Here is a 20,959-nt window from a genome sequence, read left to right on the forward strand (position 1 = left end):
CCTCCACTTCGCAGCCGAGGAGGGAATTCTTCGAGGCCGAACACTACTGGAGATCGGTCACGTCACTGGGACAGATATCTGATATTCTGGCCCTTCATGGCTTAGGGTTGTCGGGCTCACTTAGGTGCCGAGCTCCAACTGCCCACGAGCGGAGCTGCCGTGCTCCGGGGGATGGAAATCCTGACAACAAGCTGAAATACGCGGCTTGGAGCCAGAAGCACATGAAGGCAGGAGCGGTACTGCCTTTGAATTCTTTCTTCAAAGACTTCACAGACTTTGTTGGGTTGGCCCCCTTCCAACTCAACACCAATTCTTACAGGGTTCTGTCTGCCCTGAGGTCGCTATACCATGAACTGAAGTGGGAAGGACCATCGCCAGAGGAGATCCTGTATCTCTTTTCTTTGAAAAGCAATCCCTCCCGAGCTCGGGGAGGAGATGGCTTCTATTATCTCTCGAGCTACCCCAAGGAGAAGAAGATGTTCGAGGATCTTCCCAATCATCCTCCTGACTTCAAGAAGGTCTTCTTCTGGACAGATGGCCTAGCTCCGTCTCGATACTACTCGTTCAGACGGATTCATAAGTACCTCAACCTCCTTCTTTTCTATGCTCAAACTTTATTCTTAGGCCCGTACTTAGTTGAAATGCGTTTGATTTTCTAGCCAACTATCATCGCCCTGCTCCCACTGATGAGATGAAGGAGCATAGAGAGACTCTGCTCCAACTCCCTTACGGCAGGAGATCCCTCTCCTACCTCCTGCACGAAGACAAGCTCCGGGCATGTGGGCTCTTAGGGGAAGATCAGTTTACATCAGATTGGTCCAATAAGAAATACACCCGATGGGAGCTCGTTCCTTTACCAATCGGCAACCTCCCCCCTTAGAAGAGATGCGAGGCCCCCATCTCTAGCCCGCCATAGGAGTCCACAATCGGGGAATGAGGCCAACGATGAGGCCTCGAGCTCGGGCTCCGATGAGCAAGGTATAGTCATCCTTAGCTCGAATATGTGGTCTCCCTCACTGCTAAAACACAAACCTGATAGGTTAGTATTATGTAAGGATGATAGGGATCATTTCTATGTATGGTCTTGGGTAGATGATAGGGTACATAGGTTTGATAGCTGGCTCGGGAAATACGACACCATTTATAGCTTGAATGAGGTGTGGGATGGATTAGTCGTTCAGTATGGAACTAATGACTATAGGGACCTTTCGAGATTGACTTCCACCTATAGGGAAGGTACTCCCCCAGCCTCCTCTGAAGATAGAGGGATTTCCTGGTCGCCGAGCACGAGCTCGGGGGAGAGTTCCAGTTAGGTTTTTCTTTACTTGTTCTTTATTCTTTGTCTATTAGCGCCATGCCAAATCTTAATTGCAATTGTGCAGGTGCCATGGATTCCAACCTTGATGCCATGCTCGCTAGTGGCGAGGGGGCTCAAAAGAGTAAGCGCCGAAGAGGCTCGTGGAGGTCGGACCGACCATCCAAAGTCCTCAAGCACACTGAGAAGACTCCACCAGCTGCGACTACTACGAGCACAGCCAAGGACCTGACTGCCCAGGTCGACGCATTCATCTCCGCCGCTTCTTCCGCGCTTCCCCTGGTCATAGTCCACCCAGTACTCGGCACACCCCCGAAGAAGCCCTCAACTTCTAAGTCACATATACTGTCAATCCGACCTCATGTTGATGATTTCGCGATTGACAATGCTGCTGGTACCCACGGGGCTATACTTGGTTCGGACATCCTGTCTCGGGTGGGTCAGAGCCTTGGTGGTTTTGAATAAAGCTCGGGACTGCAATACTCACTATGATAAGAGTATTGAGCTTACTGTTGCGGTAACTTTTCACAACTTACTTTTAATTGTTTATGTGCCTTATCATAAGTTCTAATTCAATCTCTTTGTGTGTCAGGCTCTTGTTGTCTCCACTCGGCTTAATTATAAGATGACCAACGAGGCGCACTCGAGCATGTCTTTAGCCCAAGAGTGAAAGGATCTTCAACTTAAGATGGCTGATGAGCTCAAGGCTGCGAAGATAGAGGTCGAGGCTAAGACAGCCGAGCTTGAAAAGGTGAATGCTCGTCTTGCGGAGCTGGAGAAGGCCAATGCCAAGCTTGAGGAAGAGAAGGCCGCCACTTTCGAGATAATAGAGAATGAAAAGGCTTGTCTCCTTGCCGAGTTTAAAGAGAAGAAGGACAAGGCGGTTGATTTAGCCATGTATAGGATCTGGGCCAGCAACACCGACCTCGACACCAGCTTCCTTGGCTCTTTCGAGGCAGGATTCATGGCCAAATGGCATGCTCGGCTTGAAGCGGATGAGGATGCTCGAGAGGCTCAGAAGGGTAGTCAAGCTATTCGTCCTGGAGAATCTAGTGTTGCTGATGCTGAGAAGGCTAAGGAGACTGCTCCTTCATAAATCTTATCTCGGGGCTACGTACCTTTATTTATTTAATTGTTTTAATTTATGCCCGTAAGGCTGATACAATTTCTCTTTCTTTTTGACTTTCTTTTAATATATATACTTTACATTTCTTGGTTTGAAATATTTTGCACATTTTATATTAAAGAGTTGTATATGCTTGTTTAATCACACAAATATAGTTTGGATTTAAGCTCGAGGTTCGATGCATTCATGCACAGTTTGCTCGAATTATCTGCTTCTGATCTCGTTATTTGTCAAGGTCGGATATTACTTTAACCATGCACCCGAAAGTACTCGTATGGTGTGTAATGCATACGATTTAGTTATATCTTACTTTTTAGTTACTTTTTCTCATCCTCGGTTATCTCTCTGAGGTTATGAGGTCGAAACTATTTTTTCTACAAGATACTCCAGCCTTGGTCTCGGCTTATCCGAAGTGGGTTATTCTCCAACTTACTACCGATTAGTTTTAGCTAGTTTGTTCCAAACCTATTAAGGTTGTGTTAGGTTTGTAATCCATACACTTACACTTTAATCTAGTTTGGTTATATCCAAACTGTCTTAGCTCGTGTATTTGGTTATGCCCAAACACTTGTACATTTTTCTAATGCTTGATAGCTTGGTTACATCCAAACTATCTTAGCTCGTACATTTTGTTATATCCAAACACTTGCATGTATTTCGTATATGTTATTTTATTTTTCAAGGTGATGGTATATATATCAATGATGCCCCCTTAATATCCTATGAATGTGACCATAGGTTATTAAATTAAGAGAGATTGCAAAAAAATGAAAAAACATAACATATTAAACAAAATAAATCTTTATTTGGCAAAATCTAAAAATGGACAAAACAGTACAGATAAAAAAGCATGGTTACAGGCAACATCCTTCCTATACTATTGATAGTAAGGTCATAGGTGTTCACCATTCCATGCTCGCGATACTAGACTTCCATCCAATCTCGCCAACTTGTAAACACCGGGTCGGATGACTGACTCTATCTGGTAATGTCCTTCCCAATTTGGCCCGAGCACGCCAGCTGCTGGATCTCGCGTTGCCAAGAATACACGCCTTAGCACAAAGTCTCCCACACTGAATTTTCGATCCCGAACCCTTTTATTGAAGTACCTGGTAGCTCGCTGTTGGTATGCAACATTTTTTAGCTGAGCTTCGTTCCTTCTTTCTTCGATCAGGTCAAGAGTTTCTTCGAGCTGAGTGTGGTTCGAGGCTTGATCGTAAGTGAGGGCTCGAATTGTGGGAATTTTGACCTCAACTGGCAACATAGCATCGCAACCGTACGCCAGAGAGAACGTGGTATGTCCTGTCAAAGTTCGGGCCATAGTCCTATATCCCCATAGAACTTGGGTCAATTCTTCGGGCCATATTCCTTTTGCTTCTTCCAACTTTTTCTTCAACGAACTTTTTAGAGTTTTGTTTACAGCTTCGACCTGGCCATTTTCCTGGGGATGGGCTACTGACGAAAAACTCTTTATTATTCCATTTTTTCGCAAAAGTTGGTAAACAAATCGCTGCCGAACTGGGTTCCGTTGTCGGATACAATTTTCCTTGCCATCCCATATCGACATATGATGTTCTTTACAACAAAGTCAAGGAATGTTTTGGAGGTTATAGTTGCTAACGGTTCAGCTTCTGTCCACTTCGTGAAGTAATCTACGGTGACTACCGCGTACTTCACTCCGTCCTTGCCAGTTGGGAGAGTGCCTATGAGGTCGATTCCCCATACCGCAACTGACCATGAGGGGGTTATCATAGTCAGCTCGAACAGTGGAGCTCGAGGAATCGTGGCGAATCGCTGGCACTTATCACACTTCTTTACGTACTCAAAAGAATCTGACTTGATGGTAGGCCAAAAATAACCTTGGCGTATGATTTTCTTGGACAAGCTATGCCCCCCAGTATGGTCTCCACAGAACCCTTCGTGAATTTCTTCAATGATTTTCTTGGCTTCGGATGGAGTCACACACCGAAGTAATGGTATGGAATATCCTCTTCTATACAACCTTCCATCCATAATGGTGTAACGGGGGATTTGATACATCAACATTCGAGCCTGGTTCCGATCTTTTGGAAGGACGTCGGTCTCGAGATATTCGACTATTGGAGTCATCCAGGTAGGCTCGGAATCGATCATACACGCATCTTCCTGCTCGGGCTCATTAATACTAGGTGCCGAGAGATGTTCAATTGGTACGGCGTTCAGCTCGTCACTCTCGGTAGAGGTAGCAAGCCTGGCCAGGGCGTCCGCATTTGAGTTCTGCTCTCACAGGACCTGTTCGATCGCGTAAAACTCGAAATGTTCCAATGCTGACCTTGCTTTTTCTAAGTAAGCTGCCATTTTTGTGCCACGAGCCTAGTATTCTCCCAAAATTTGGTTAGCCACCAGCTAGGAGTCGCTGTAACAATGTATTGCGTTAGCATTGAGCTCCTTGGCTATACGAAGTCCCGCCAGTAAAGCCTCGTATTCGGCCTCGTTATTAGATGCGTTGAAGTCAAATCTCAAGGCAGAATGAAATCAGCTTCCTGCAGGAGTCCCCAATCCATTTTCATTAGATGACCCATCAACGTAAAGTTTCCACAGCTCGCGGGCTGGGGTTATAACTTCATCGCTGGTCATACCAGTACATTCCACTATGAAGTCTGCAAGGCTTGTGCCCTAATGGTCGTCCTTGGATGATAGGTGATCTCGAATTGCCCGAGTTCAACTGCCCATTTAAGAAGTCGACCTGAAGCTTCTAGCTTAGACAAGACTTGTCTTAGTGGTTGATTCGTTAGTACATGGATGGGGTGTGCTTGAAAGTAGGGTCGAAGTTTCCAAGATGAATGAATTAAGCTGAGAGCTAGCTTTTCCATCAAGGGGTATCTCGACTCTGCCCCCAGTAATCTTTTACTGGCGTAATATATGGGCCTTTGCACCTTTTCTTCCTCTCGTACGAGCACTGCACTTATGGCGTGCTCAGTAGTGGCAAGATATAAGTATAGCACTTCTCCTGTAATAGGTTTTGAAAAGATAGGGGGTTCTGCGAGGTGTTTTTTAAGCTCCTAGAAGGCCAACTCACATTCTTCCATCCATTCAAATTTCTTGCCTCCCCTCAACAGGTTGAAAAATGGAAGACAACGGTCTGTAGATTTCGAGATAAACCTACTTAGTGCCGTCATTCTTCCGGTCAAACTCTAGACATCTTTGTGTTTTCGGTGAGGGCATATTGATCAAGGCCTGGATCTTGTCTGGATTAGCTTCTATTCCTCGAGCATTTACAATGAAACCCAGGAATTTTCTTGAAGATACCCCAAAGGAGCATTTCTGAGGGTTAAGCTTCATGTTATATTTCCGGAGCACGGCAAAGCATTCTTCGAGATCATCAACATGGTTATCGTTAAGTTGAGACTTGACTAACATGTCATCAACATAAACTTCCATGTTGTTCCCTATTTGCTTCGAGAACATCATGTTTACGAGCCGCTGGTATGTGGCTCCAACATTTTTGAGCCCGAATTGCATGACGTTATAACAGTATAACCCTTTATCTGTTATGAAGCTTGTATGTTCCTGGTCAGGGGCATGCATGGCAATCTGGTTATATCCAGAATATGCATCCATGAATGACATCAGTCCATGCCCTGCTGTGGCATCCATGAGCTGGTCAATCCGTGGTAAAGGAAAGCAGTCCTTTGGACAGGCCTTGTTGAGGTCTGAATAGTTAATGCAGGTTCGCCATGTCCCATTGGTCTTCGGGACCAGTACGGGATTGGCTACCTGATATCGCCCAATAACTCCTAAGCGGTCGCAGTAATAATCGGGCTATGTCGTATCCACAGAGAGGTAAAATACAAGTAAAAAGGAAGATTAGTAAATCAGAAATAATAAACTTTGAAATGATGTAACTTTGAAAAAGAATATAAACATTAAATAAACAAAATTGAGGAATTAGAATCAGAAAGAAAATATGGAAGGCATAAGTTTCATTCATGCAAACATATATATATATATTTTAATAAAATTGATTCATTCTACTCAACTATAATTCTACACTATTAATTCTAGTTGGAAAATATATATAATAAAGCTCACCTTAAAATATGTTCTTCAATTAAATTATACTAAGTTTTAATTTTAAAAACCTATCATATTATATACTTTAGAGCGACAAAATACTAATGGAAAAATGCAGTAAAAAGCATATAATATAACAAATATCCTAAATTAAATTAAAAACCTAAATTACATAAGAAGGGCATGACTAGACTTATGTAAAAGATAATAATAAATTTAGAATAAAAATTAGAAGAAAATAAATTTAATTGTAACAAATATATAGAAATGAAGAACAAAATAAAGAATCAATATATTAAAAATATAATGTTAAACATGAACTCCACTCTAGCCTTTCCACAAGAGAATTTAGCCTAAAATAGGCATTGTTTTCACTCACAAAAAATGTAAAAGAAAAATAGAAAAAGTAAGTGTTTTTCTCTCCAACAATACTCTCTACTCTCCTCCCACAATCTGATTATTTTTTCCCTACATTTGGTCCTTTATTTATAGTGAAAATAGGGCCCAGAATGTGAAAAATTGTGTACAATATAGTGGGAAAAATGGCTGAAAAATAGGTGCAAAGTGGGGAAAATGGTGTTCAGCCGTGGGAGACAAAGGCTGATCGTGGCAGGCAGCTGGTCGGGCTCGTGGGGAGCATGGCAGGTGACAGGGGACAAGTGGCGTGCTCTGGTTGGATGCGCGGCTAGAGCGTGGCAGGCGACAGGGTGCTGGCGCGTTAGACGGCGTCAGGCAGCTGGCAGCTTGCGTCAGGTGGCTCGGCTCGGCTAGTGTGCGGCTCGGCTGGCGTGGCTTGGCTGGCCGAATGGAGGGCTGCCAAGTGGCAGCGTGGGGAGCAGCCATTGCTTAGGTTTGGGCTCCATTTTGGGCCTAGTTTTGGGCCATTTCATATTTAAAATGCCATTTTCTTCATGCTTTCTTCAATTTTAATTCTTTTTTTCTCCTTTCTTTTTCTTTGTGTCAAAAATATATTTTATTTCCTAAAAATTAAACACAAATTAAATTAAAATTAATATTTTCAAATATAAAATATATGACAATAAATCCATGAAAATATTAATTAAAACTTAATTAATTTTACACTTTAAGATTAATAAATAGATATTTTTGAGCACTAATCACTACCCAATCGGGGTAAAAAGCATCCCTAATGAATCGGTTTGCTTTTAACCGGTCGACTTCTTCTTTCAGTGCCTTTTTTCTATCGTCGTCTAGTTGTCTTCGCTTTTGTTGCTTCGGTGGGAAGCTTTTATCGATATTTAGCGCACGGCTCACTATATTCGGACTTATTCCTACCATGTCCGAATGTGACCACGCAAAGACATCCTGGTTTTTCTTCAAAAAGAAAATTAATTGCTATTTAGTTTCTTCACGTAGATGTTTCCCGACCTTTACCGTTCTCGAGGGATCTGACTCTTCGAGCTTGATCTCTTCGAGCTCTTCTAATGGTTCGAGATCAGCTTTTTCTTCAACTCTTGGATCGATCTCTTCATCTATCTCCAAGATCGTCCCGTCCTTATTCTGGATAACAACGAGTGCTTGTTCGCTCACCTATTTCTTTCCTCTTACGGAAATGCTATAGCATTCCCTTTCGGCTAACTGGTCTCCCTTCAGCGTCCCGATGCCACTAGAAGTCGGGAACTTGATGGCCAGATGCCTTACAGACGAGACTGCCCCCAGCCCTACTAGGGCAGGTCTCCTGAGCAGCACGTTGTAGGTCGATGGCAGGTCCACTACTACAAACTCCATCATCTTGGTTACTGAGACCGAGTAGTCTCCCAAGGTTACCAAGAGTTCGATGGACCCCATACAGGCAATCCCCTCTCCTGAAAAACCATACAAGGTCATTGCACAGGCTTTTAGGTCTCGAAGCGCGAGTCCCATCTTTTCTAAGGTGGCCTAATATAGAATGTTCACTGAGCTCCCATTGTCTATGAGAACTCGGTGAACTCTCTTATTCTCGAGCTGGAGAGTGATGACCAGGGGGTCATGGTGAGGAAACTGAACATGGGACGCGTCGTCCTCAGGAAAGGGTATCGGCTGAGATTCAATCTTCTGGCATTTTGGAGCTCTAGGTTTGGGTTCATAAGGAGACTCGTCCCCAGTTTTTAGCTCATTAACATATCACTTTTGGGCATTCCTGCCCATTCCTGCGAGATGAGGCCCGCCCGAGATGGTTATCACGTATTCTCCATCAATTGGAGGGGGCCTATCTTCTTCCCTTGCTCGGGAATTATTGTTTTGAGCAGGTTGTGGAGAAGCTGTCCTCTGTCTAGTAGAAGCTTGATTATTACTTTGGTTTTTGACATACTGTCTGAAATAGCCTCTCGAGATCAATCCTTAGATCTCGTCCTTCAGCTGCCTGCATTCATCAGTAGTGTGCCCACTGTCTCTGTGAAAACGACAATACTTGCTGGAGTCCCTCTTGGACTTCTGATTTCTCATGGGGTCTGGACGCCTGAAGGGGACCTGATTTTCATTAGCCACGTATATATTCTCCCGATACTCATTTAGCTCGGTGTACACTTTGTACACAGAGAAATACCTTTCCCCCTTCTTCTTTTTTCCCCCTTCTACCTCGGGGTTACTCCCTTCGTTCTTCTTTCTCTTGGAAGGGTTTTCCGGAGGAGGTTTTGAAACTGGTGGGTCTGCCGAGATTGAGGTAGAGTTTATGTTTATCGTTGTAGTTACGGGCTGAGAAGTCATATTCAGTGTTGACCTCCCCTCCTCTACATTGACAAACCTCTAAGCTCGCTTATTAAACCCGGTTAGGGACCTCACCGGTTTTCTCTGCATATCGTCCCAGAGAGGACTTCCTGGCATTACTCCAGCCTGGACAGCCATTAGATGACCGTTGTCATCCATATTTCGAGCTCGGGAAACTTCAAAATTAAACCTCGTAAGGTAGCTTTTCAACGTCTCGCCTGGCTGTTGCCAAACGTTGGTCAGAGTTGATGCCTCGGGTCTTACCCTGATCATGGCTTTGAACTGCTTCTTGAAATACTTTGATAGCTGATCCCAAGAAGTGATCGAATGTCTTTTATATTTCTCGAACCAGCTTTTTGCGGGTCCTATAAGCGATGTTGGAAATAACATGCATCTGAGCTCGTAACCCACATTACTTGCTCTCATTATGGTATTAAATGTACTCAGATGGCTGTACGAGTCGGACTTCCCCTCAAAAGGTGGGACATAAGGGATCCAAAACCCTTGAGGAAACAGAGTGTTGGAAATATGGGGAGCGAATGGTTCGAGCTCCTCGTCAGAATCCTCATCCCGACTCTGACCTCGCTCATTTTGTAAGAGCCTAAAGGCCTTTTTCCAGTTGATCAATTCTTTCTTGAACCGGGTCTGCAAGGGCTTTTGCCTGAAATTGGCTATCATTGATCACAATTCCAAGCTCGCGCCTTCGCAGGGGATCTTTGCGCCCATTTAGGCGATTTCTCAGGTCCAGGTTCGATGGATTACCACTACCCTGATTCTGATTCAGATGTTCCCGCAGGTCGGAGCGATTCCTATGGTTTCCAATATTTCCTCGACCCCGATCATACACGCTGACTAATCTAGTGTCTCCTGAATCATCAGTGGCAAGGCTTGTTGCATGATTATTCCGAGATGGATCTCTTTCATGCTGCCTCGTCTCCGCAGTGCGAGACTGAGACATTTGACTTCTTGTAGGCTGGGCTCCTCTCCGTTCCCTGAAGGCTTCTCTATTTCCTTGTTTCCTCCCTGGACGCCTTTCCTCATCACCTCGAACTGGCTGAGCGTTCCTGCGAGGTGATGAAGGGTATCTAATAGGCGATGGAGGGAATCGTATGGGTGACGGTGGCTGCCACCCATTTCGAGGCCTAGACGGTCCTGAGTTCGCTCGTGCTGGGTCGATAACATTCTGCGTGTTACTAGGGATTTGAGTCCGAGCCTCTGTAAGGGCTCGGTTATTCCCAGTTCCTGCTAGTACCTTCGCAGTTGAATTAACTAGAGCCCTAGCTTGAGTACTTCTTCGGGGTCTCGAGGGAGCAGATTGCTCTACCGGTGCCGGAGGTTGCTCTGGTCTCCTTGTGGCAGCATTTTTTTGAGGTCGTCCACGAGGCCTGCAGGGAGGAACATGCACATCCCTCGGAGGTGGGGCTTGGTTCTCACGCAGAGGTGGGGGCTGAGCCGCCTGGGCCTCCGCGGCTAACCTAGCCAATTCTTCGTTCCGCTTATTGGCCTCGACCAACTGTTTTTTTAGCTGTCGGTTTTCAAGTTCCACAATGGGGATGTACCGTTCAGGATTATAGTACATGTCCTCATCCCTTGGGGCTGGAGGTCCCCGAGAATCGGAGGACTCTCTTCTCTCTTCAGTCTCTGGATTTACCATTGGCTGCTTCCCAGGGCATCTTGGATAGTTTTCTTTAAGAATATTTTGATCATTCGCGGCCATAGCTGTTCAGGGATCGTACTGCTTAAGGCTATCAATGAAAGCGCCAAACTATTGACGCCGTTTTTCGTCAACTTAAAATGTAGAGCACGTAAACAGTAAAAACTATGGCAAAAAAGGATAATACAATAAAACAATGAGAGTTTTTTACATGGTTCAGCAGTTAACTATGCCTAGTCCACGAGTCCTTTTTATAAAGACTTAGGAAATTTCTGGAAATTCTTCAGGGATGAATTCTCCAGAGATTCTCTCAAGATCACAAAATTTCGGTCCTTTACAAAGGTACATGATCTCTATATTTATAGAGGAGATCTTAGAATACAATCCCACACGTTTCGGGAAGTTATTTTGTACATTAATAAATTTAATGGTTTTAAAGTTTGTAACTCCTATATACAAGGAAACGTCCCCTGAAGACCAGGGGGCGTATAACCGACTAGTTAATATCCCTTTATTGTAGGGAAGTTACAACAATAAACATCTCTTGAATGCATAGACTGCGTCTCCTCAGGTGACCTATTAAGTAGTTCGAGATCAGCAATCAGCATCATGCCAGTCTAGGTCTTTGAATAAATTACGAGTTGCATTATTTTCCCCAAGACCAACTCGGAGTGGGTATATATCACCGAAGCCACCTTATTTCGAACTCACACCTATGCCAAGCTCGAACCTCTTGATCCGAGGCCACCTGACAATGGACGTCCTCCAATGTTCTGTCTTTCGAGCTTATAAGGACTTCGAGGCTACCCATCTTCGAGGTTGCCACCTGCTTTGAAGATTCGGCGTCTAGATTACGAACATGTATTTTAGACCTGATGAATCCAGCTTTCGAGGTCACATCCTCAAGTCTTGAAATCTAGGTGTAACACTCATTAACATGGTATGTGATAAAACCATCTAGGTCCTCTTTCTACTAAACGAGGAAGGTTAGATCACACTATAGTATATGATAACCCATCTAGGTCCTCTATCTACTAATTAAGGTAGGATAAATCATAACTCTAAACCATGAAAATGATAAAAATTCTTGGGGCTTGCTATCTAAGAAAGCCATATGCCTAAGCGACTACAACATAAATTCTTGGGGCTTGCTATCTAAGCAAGTCATATGCCAAAGCGACTACAAAACATATTTATACATATACATATCATAGCATAAAAAATATCATAACATAAATCAATAAACACATATAATCTAACCTATTTTCCTCACGAAAAACTGGGATATGGAGACAAGAACGAGATTTGAAACACTCCTAAAACTAACAGTAAGAATCGTGTTTCTCAAGAAATGAGATGAAAAAGAGGAGTAAACCATCAAATAAGAATCATACCGAAAACCTTAATTTTAAAGAAACTTAAACACCTATCCATGAATCATAAATAAGAGTTAGGAACTTAAAGAAAATAAAAGAAAACTAAAGAACCATGAGGATCTGAACTTAAGGATAGGAATACCTTGGATAACTATGACTTTGATCTACACTCAATACGGAAATAACACTATATCTCACTTCCTAAGTGTTTATAAAAGCTTAGATTGGAAAAATATTTGAATTTTCGTTCAACAGATGCTCAGAACTCGGTCAAAATCGTTCAAAGGCAGGTCTAAGTGGTTAAGGCTGTTTCTAAAATTAAAAATCCTCAAGATTCAAAAATAAAGCACTAGGGGCGATATATCGCCTAGACCATTTTCCCAAGCCCCGTTCATTCATTCGTGTGAAGTCAACGTGTTTTCCGTATCTTCCGTAGGCGATATATCGGCCCCTATAGCTGTGATATATCGGCATACGCTGATATTTTAAACATGTTTTTGCACTTTTCAGGATATTTTGAAATTGAGTAAAATAACTTTGACTGAGTAAAACGTAATCCTAACAACTTCTGGAAGGTTAGAGCTCTTAGATCTTTCTTTTAATTAAACTATTCATAAAAAAATACTTAAATCCTTAATAATCATGCCTGTGACAAGTGTCACCTTCTTAATAATTTCATCTAAACCTTAGGTTATAATAATTAATATTTCTAGGACCAGCAATATTAATCAAACCTTATGTTATAATTAATATTTCTAAACTATAGGTTAAACTTATAAAATCCATAACTATTGCTATGAGTTTCCAACTAAGTCCCGGCTTGAACCGAAATCCACGGAAACTAACATACTACAAACTACTACTAACTATTACTACTACTACTACTACAAATACTACTACTACTATCTAGCTAAGTAAAATTCTGAGACACTACACTCAAGCTTTCCAAATCCCAATCCCAATCCCAAGCCTTCAATTCTTGTGTTTCCAGCCAAAATCTTCTTAATTTCCCCAAGGACTAGTTGAAGCAACTTAGAGAGAAAGGGAGTGTGAGAGAGAAGGTCGATCAGTGGGGAGCTTCTACATGTTTCTTTGTGTTTTGTTTCCTAAGCTTAAGTGACTTAAGTTAATTCCAAGGCTCGGGGTACCAAAACGTCCCATAGAACAAAATGGTCAAATTCCCCAATATTCCCTCCTAAACTCACTAACTTTAAATATATCCCCAATTATTTATTTCCATTACCTGATAACCCAATTAAACATCTAATACCCAAAATACCCCTTGACTCGCCCCGAGTCGGGTATTGGGTCACGTTGTGACTTTCCCGTTAACTTGCTCCCTAAGATCGCCTCGTGCCGAGTAACCCAAATAAACCCACATAATAATGTGGTCCCACACATATATCACATATATGTACATAAATATAAACCTATGCCCGCAACGGGCCAAATTTCCAAGTTTGCCCTTCTAATAAGAAACAGGCCCACATGCATATTTAATACCCCTAAACATGCACAACTACTCATATAATCAGATAATTCACATAATTACAATTAAATATAACAAATAAGCATATAACTCCATATATTGCCATCCTGGCCCCCTAATCAAGGCCCTATGCCTTATTAGGTAATTTTGGAACGTTACAACTATCCCCTCCTTATAGAAATTTCATTCTTGAAATTTTACCTGAATAGCTCGGGATACTGAACTCACATATCCGCCTCCAGCTCCCTGGTTGCCTCCTCAGCCTTGTTATTCCTCCACAATACCTTAACTAAAGGTATAGTCTTGTTCCTCAGGACCTTGTCCTTCCTGTCTAAAATCTGAACTAGCTGCTCTTCATAGGACAAGTTTATCTCTAGTTTCAGATCCTCATAACTCAGTACATAAGTTCCATCAGACACATACTTCCTCAGCATGGAAATATGGAATACGTTATGCACACTAGATAGTGCAGGGGGCAAGGCCAACCTATAGGCCACCTGCCCGTTCCTCTCCAGGATCTCAAATGATCCCACAAATCTAGGGCTCAGCTTACCCTTCTTCCCGAATCTCCTCACCCCTCTCAGAGGTAAAACCCTAAGGAAGACATAATCTCCCACTTGGAACTCTACCTTCCTCTGCCTTGGGTCTGAATACCTCTTATGTATACTCTGAGAAGGGAGCATCCGAGCTCTAATAATCTCGATAGCCTCGATTGTCCTCTAAACTACATCAGGACCTAAGTATTTTCTCTCACCCATCTCATCCCAATGAATGGGCGATCTGCACTTCCTACCGTTCAACATCTCATAAGGTGTTACCCCAATAGTAAACTGGTAGTTGTTGTTATAAGAAAATTCTATCAAAGACAAATATTTACTGATAGTCCTCTCAGACTGACCATCAGTCTGAGGATGATAAGTTGTGCTGAACTTCAATTGTGTACCCATCGCTCTCTACAAACTTCCCCAAAACTTGGAAGTTAAGATAGGGTCCATATCTGACACGATAGACCTCGAAGTCCCATGAAGGTGAACTATCTCTCTCACATAGAGATCTGCATACAAGTCAATCGTGTAATTCATCCTCATAGGTAGAAAATGAGCTGATTTTGTATATCGATCCACGATGACCCAAATAGAATCATTCTGGCCCACTGCCCTGGGAAACCCTACCACAAAATCCATCGTGATATCCTTCCTCTTCCACTCTGGGATATCCAGAGGCTGCAACCACCCTACTGGCCTTTGATGCCCTACCTTGACCTACTAACAGGTCAGACACCTTGCCACATATTCAGTCACATCCCTCTTCATCCCAGGCCACCAATAAAAGGCTTTCGGATCTTGATACATCTACGTGGTGCCTGGATGTAGAGAATAAGGGGTAGTATGAGATTCATCCAGAATCTCTCGTTTGATCCCGGTGTCCACCAGAACGCAAATCTGCTCCTTGTTTCTCAACAAGTCCATACTTGACACTGTAAAGTCCTTAGCTATTCCAGCTAGGACATCCGCTCTAACCTTCCCCAACTGTGGATCATCTAATTGTTTCTCCTTGATTCTCTCCAAGAGAGTAGATTGTAAAGTGATATTGGCTAATTGGCCCACCACTAACTCAATCCCTACTCTAGTCATGTCATCAGCCAATTTCCTTGATATCTGCCTGGCACTATATACCTGTCCCAGGCCCTTCCAGCTTAAGGCATCTGCTACCACATTGGCTTTCCCAGGGTGATAGAGAATCTCACAATCAGCTCTAACCAACGGATTTGCCTCATGTTCAGATCCTTCTGGGTGAAGAAGTATTTTAAACTCTTGGGATCAGTGTATATCTCACACTTCTCACCACACAAGTAGTGTCGCCATACCTTCAATGCAAAAGTTATCGCTGCAAGTTCTAAGTCATGTGTGGGGTATCTCTGCTCATATTCCTTCCACTGACTTGATGCATAGGCAATCACCTTCCCTGCCTACATAAATACACAACTTAGACCCTGCCTCAAAGCATCACAGTAAACTACAAACTTATCTTGATCTGTAGGAAGGCTTAAAACTGGAGTGGTGATCAAACTCTTCTTGAGCTTCTAAAAGCTATCTTCACACTTGTCTGGCCAAAAAAACTTCTAATTCTTGCAAGTTAACTCTGTTAGTGATGACGCAATCTTGGAGAATCCTTCCACAAAGCGTCTGTAATACCCCACCAAACCCAAGAAACTCTTGATCTCTGAAGCATTCTCCAGTCTTGGCTAATCTCTAACCGCCTCAATCTTCATTGGATCAACCTTAGTTCCATCCTTACTGACTATGTGACCCAAGAAATTCACCTGTGGCAACCAAAACTCGCATTTTTTTAACTTTGCATACATCTTGTGTTCTCTCAACCTCTGTTGTACCAATCTGAGATGATGCTCGTGTTCTGTCTCCATCTGAGAGTATATCAATATATCGTCAATAAAGACGATCACAAACTGGTCCAGGTAATCTTTGAACACCCTGTTCATCAAATCCATAAATGTTGCTGGGGCATTAGTAAACCCAAGAGACATCACCAAAATCTCATAATGCCCATACCTGGTGCGAAAATTTATCTTCGGTATAACCTCTTCTCTGATCCTTAGCTGGTGATAACCAGATCGAAGATCTATCTTAGAGAATATCATTCTACCCTGCAACTGGTCAAACAGATCATCAATCCCTGGTAGAGGATATCTGTTCTTGATAGTCAACTTTTTCAATTCTCTGTAATCGATAAACATCCTCAGAGAATCGTTCTTTTTCTTCTCAAAGAGGATCGGTGCACCCCATGGCGAGAAACTGGGCTTGATAAAACCCAAGTCTAGTATCTCCTGTAGTTGAACCTCTAGTTCATTCAGCTCAACTGGAGCCATCCTGTAAGGTGCCCTAAACACTGGCTCTGTCCCTAGCACCAATTAAATTACAAACTCAATCTCCCTGTGTGGAGGTAACCTTAGCAGATCCTCTAGAAATACATCTAGAAACTCACAGACTAATCGAGTCTGTGCTGGTCCCACTAGCATGACCTGAGTGGTATCCACCACGCTAGATAAGAAACATATGGATCCCCCCTGCAATAGGTCTCTAGCTCTAAGTATTGATATAATAGGTATGCGAGGTCCATGCACAGTGCCAACAAAAACAAAGGGGTCCACACCCACTGGCTCAAAGGTTACCATCTTCTTCTTGCAGTCTATCGTTGCCCCATACTTCTCTAACCAATCCATACCCAGAATTATGTCAAAATCGGTCATCTCTAGCTCCACCAAGCCAACTGATACCACATTTCTTCGAAACTACTAACTCCCCAGTAGTCAACTTAGTACCATGGGACTAGCCTCGACCTTTGACTGGGTCAAAGTGAACACCCGAGCTTTGGTCAGGCTATCCACTTTCTTCAGCTCCTCCTTTTTGGCTCTTAGGCAGTCTTTCTTTAGATGCCCCATACTACCACAAACAAAGCAGACTTTCACCCGACATTCTCCAATGTGGGACCTCCTACACCTAGCACACTCTAGAAATGCGCTCCAGGCCTTACCACCACTCTGGCAGCCCGTTTGTATGCCCCGTGGCGTCCTATCTCGCCCTGAAGCTGAAATTGAATCCAGAGTCTTCCTCTTCTGATCTCTGGGGCCTCTACCCCTACCAAAACTTGTAAATGGAGGTCCCGTCCTCCTAGAATCCCTTCTAGCTACATTGTCACGTCAGATCTTGTTCTCTGTGATCTCAGCTGTAATCGCCTTCTCCACAGCCTATGCATAGGTAGTCAATCCTGGCATAGATGTAATACAACATCTTGGGCTATCATAAGTTGTAGCCTCTGAAGGAACATCTCCCTTCTGGTCCCATCAGTGGGCACCATACCCCAGCAAACTTTGCCAACCTGTCAAACTTTAAGGCATAATCAGTCACTGTCATGTTACCCTGAAGTAATTTGCTGAATCCTCAGCCTTCCCAGCTTTAACTACGTCGTTATAGTATTTCTCATTGAACAGGGTTCTGAACTCTTCCCATTCCATGGTGGTCACTACTCTGGTCTGGGACACCGCCTCCCACCATATTCGGGCGTCTTCCCGAAACATATAAGTGGCGCAGGCCACTCTCTCATTACCACCTACACTCATAAAATCCAAGATGGTGATTATCATGGTCATCCACTACTAAGCCTTTAGTGGAGCAGAGTCACCCTCAAAGACTGGAGGGTGTTGCTTCCAGAACCTCTCATACAGGGGTTCCCACCTATCTCCCCCTGCGTGGGGTTGTACCACTACTAGTACTTCTGGCTGTATTACTGCCCGTACCGCAACCTGTAGGTTCCCAGTTGAAACCTCTTTGCTATCTCAAGAGGTGTATCTCTTCTTCCTGCCTCTTTATTCTGGCTCGCATGTCTGCAAGCACCTATTGCTAGTTTTCTGGAGCTTGCGGTGGGGCTTGGCCCTAGTCATCCCCTTCACTGTCTTGTAACTCCTGGCCATCCAATCTCTCTAACCTTCGAGGATTCATACTGTTACTCAATCCACCCTATAGAGATCAAATCATTCGTTAGGTAAGTAATACCTATACCTCTTACCGCCTGACAGACCAAGATCAACAGATAACAAACAAATGCAATGCTAATAAGCATGCCATCACTCAATATATTCATTCATGGTGCTAATAAGCACTTCCTAATATCCATGAGCAATCAACAAGACACATAAACATATCTAAGCATTTTCACAAGTATAACATAGCTAATAAGCATGTTCCTTAATCCCTGTCAGTGTTAACAGGGCTAATAAGCGGTTCCCTTGCATTCATAAGCAGTAACGATGCTAATAAGTACGTTCTTTATCATTCATGCAGCAGCCAAGGGCCAGGCTCTATTAAATTATGTCATGCTTCCTAAACTACCACGCAGGTAAGACATTCAAATCATGTTTAAGCATTTAAACACATAAAAACATAGTAGTTACCAAACCCTGAGTCGAGCTTGTCTTTAGTGGCAAGTGTACATGCCCGGCCAATCTTCAGGAACCCTTAAACCTTGGCAGCATTGATACCAAGTTGTAACATCCTCCTAATCTAGGACCGTTACAGTTTGTACTTTAAATTGTGTCACACTTGCTAACCAAGTCATTTGGTTTAAAATGTGTAACTAAGGTTAATGTCAAAGGTTAGGGTTAAAATTTTGGTCAAAAGAAACGTTGACTTTTATTTAAGAAGTTCCATAAAAATATGGGATCCTAAAATATTACAACTAAACTTTTGAAAAGGTATATATACATCAAAAGTTACATTCAGCCGGCGTAAGCGGCAAAAACAAGGTTACAACCCTAGTTCTTCTGAGATATCCCCGACTGTGGTGGTCGAGCAGCCATATATGTACACGCTACCACCGAAACTCTCCAACTCATGGTTTGTCAAGCTTTCCTTTTCCCTTACCTGCACCACAAAGCACCCGTGAGCCAAGGCTCATCAAGAAGACTCAACATTTGCATAAACAGAAAATATAGACTTCTAGATACTTATCTAACTTGCCCAACTATAATATTAACCTACATAAACAGTCATTCAGTTACGAACAAGTTGTCATTGGACCAATTAGGGGTTGCTACCATGAACATTTGGCCATAGAGCCAACCCCGGGGCCTATGCCCTAACTACGTGATAATAGAGTCACCTGGGGCTTTCGCCCTTAGCTCCAAGTAACTAGCCATAGAGCTAGCCTAACCCCTTGGTTTACCAACAACCATAGAGTCGGCCAATGTAATAGTATATTGCTGATTTAGGCCTAAGCCTTTTGACCAACGCACAATGTGCTATTGCCGTCCTTGACTAATAAGTCAAGCCCTTATCCAGGAATAGAAACCTCAATACCGAAACAAATATGGATAGACATATCCCAACAAAATACAAACGTATGCATGTTAAATACATAACATCATCGAATAATCATTCTCACAATACTAATCATACATATTTAACGGTCCCTCATGCCCTAACCACAAAATTCATACAACAATTATAAAGCACTTAAGCAATTACCACCCAACATTTGAAGTGATAGTTAAATATAATTGTCCTCATGGCCCTAATCACATATAACACGTATTGGGTGCAATTTTCTTACCTCAGGTCTAAGTGAAGAGTAAATAGGAACAACCCTCGAGCACGATCCCTATTCCGAGGCCCTAGCGATAACCTAGTCACAGCCGTAATATAGGATTCCATCAATAATGAGTAAATAAAGGCTTCCGGACTGATTCCTATCCTCCAGGGCCTCGAGTTCCACTAAACCAGGTAGCAAAATCGATCATGAGCCTAAGAAAAAGGTTCCCATTTTTAAAACCTTCCCAAGGCCAAAAATTCCCAACTGGGCCGCAACCTGGCCTTGGGGGTCGCGGTGCATTCCTCCTATCCAAGAGCCTCGCCCCCCCCCCCCCCCCCCCCCGCCCCTGTGTCAAGGGACGTGGGTCGCGACTCGCTCTTGAGGGTCACAATGCTCCCCCTTCCCCAAACAGAGACCTCCGAAGGCCCTGGGTTCAGGCTGAGTCACGTCCCCTCAAGAACACAATCGCAACTTGGCCCCTAGAACCCAGAATTTTCATACTTTTCAATAGCCGAATCCAATCCAAACTAACCTTAAATCACTGCAAAACCATAATTCAATTAAAACAATAGTTCTAACATCTTTTCAGGAACAAAACCCAATAAAATACATTCTTAAAACTCATCAAAACATCACTTTCAATTCTTGAGCTAAAAGGTTCAAGAACACCTCAAAACAACCGTGGATTCTACAAAAATTTAACCATAACATAATGTTTTTGAATGGTTACCTTAGCTGTGAGTGAAGTTCCTCTAGCCTCAAGTTTTTCGAATCCTGATCCCAAGCCTTCAATTATTGTGTTTCTAGCCAAAATCTTCTTAATTTTCCGAAGGACTAGTTGAAGCAACTTAGAGAGAAAGGGACTGAGAGAGAAAAGGTCGGTTAGTGGGGAGCTTCTACATGTTTCTTTGTGTTTTTTTTTCCTAAGTTTAAGTGACTTAAGTTAATCCTGAGGCTCGGGGTTCCAAAACGTCCCTGAGGGAAAAATGGTCAAATTCCCCAATATTCCCTCCTAAACTCACTAACTTCAAATATATCCCCAATTATTTATTTCCATTACCTGATAACCCAATTAAATTCCTAATACCCAAAATATCCCTTGACTCGCCCCGAGTCAGGTATTGAGTCCCATTGT

This window comes from Humulus lupulus, chromosome 5, assembly GCF_963169125.1.
Source record: "Humulus lupulus chromosome 5, drHumLupu1.1, whole genome shotgun sequence".
Classification (NCBI taxonomy): domain Eukaryota; kingdom Viridiplantae; phylum Streptophyta; class Magnoliopsida; order Rosales; family Cannabaceae; genus Humulus; species Humulus lupulus.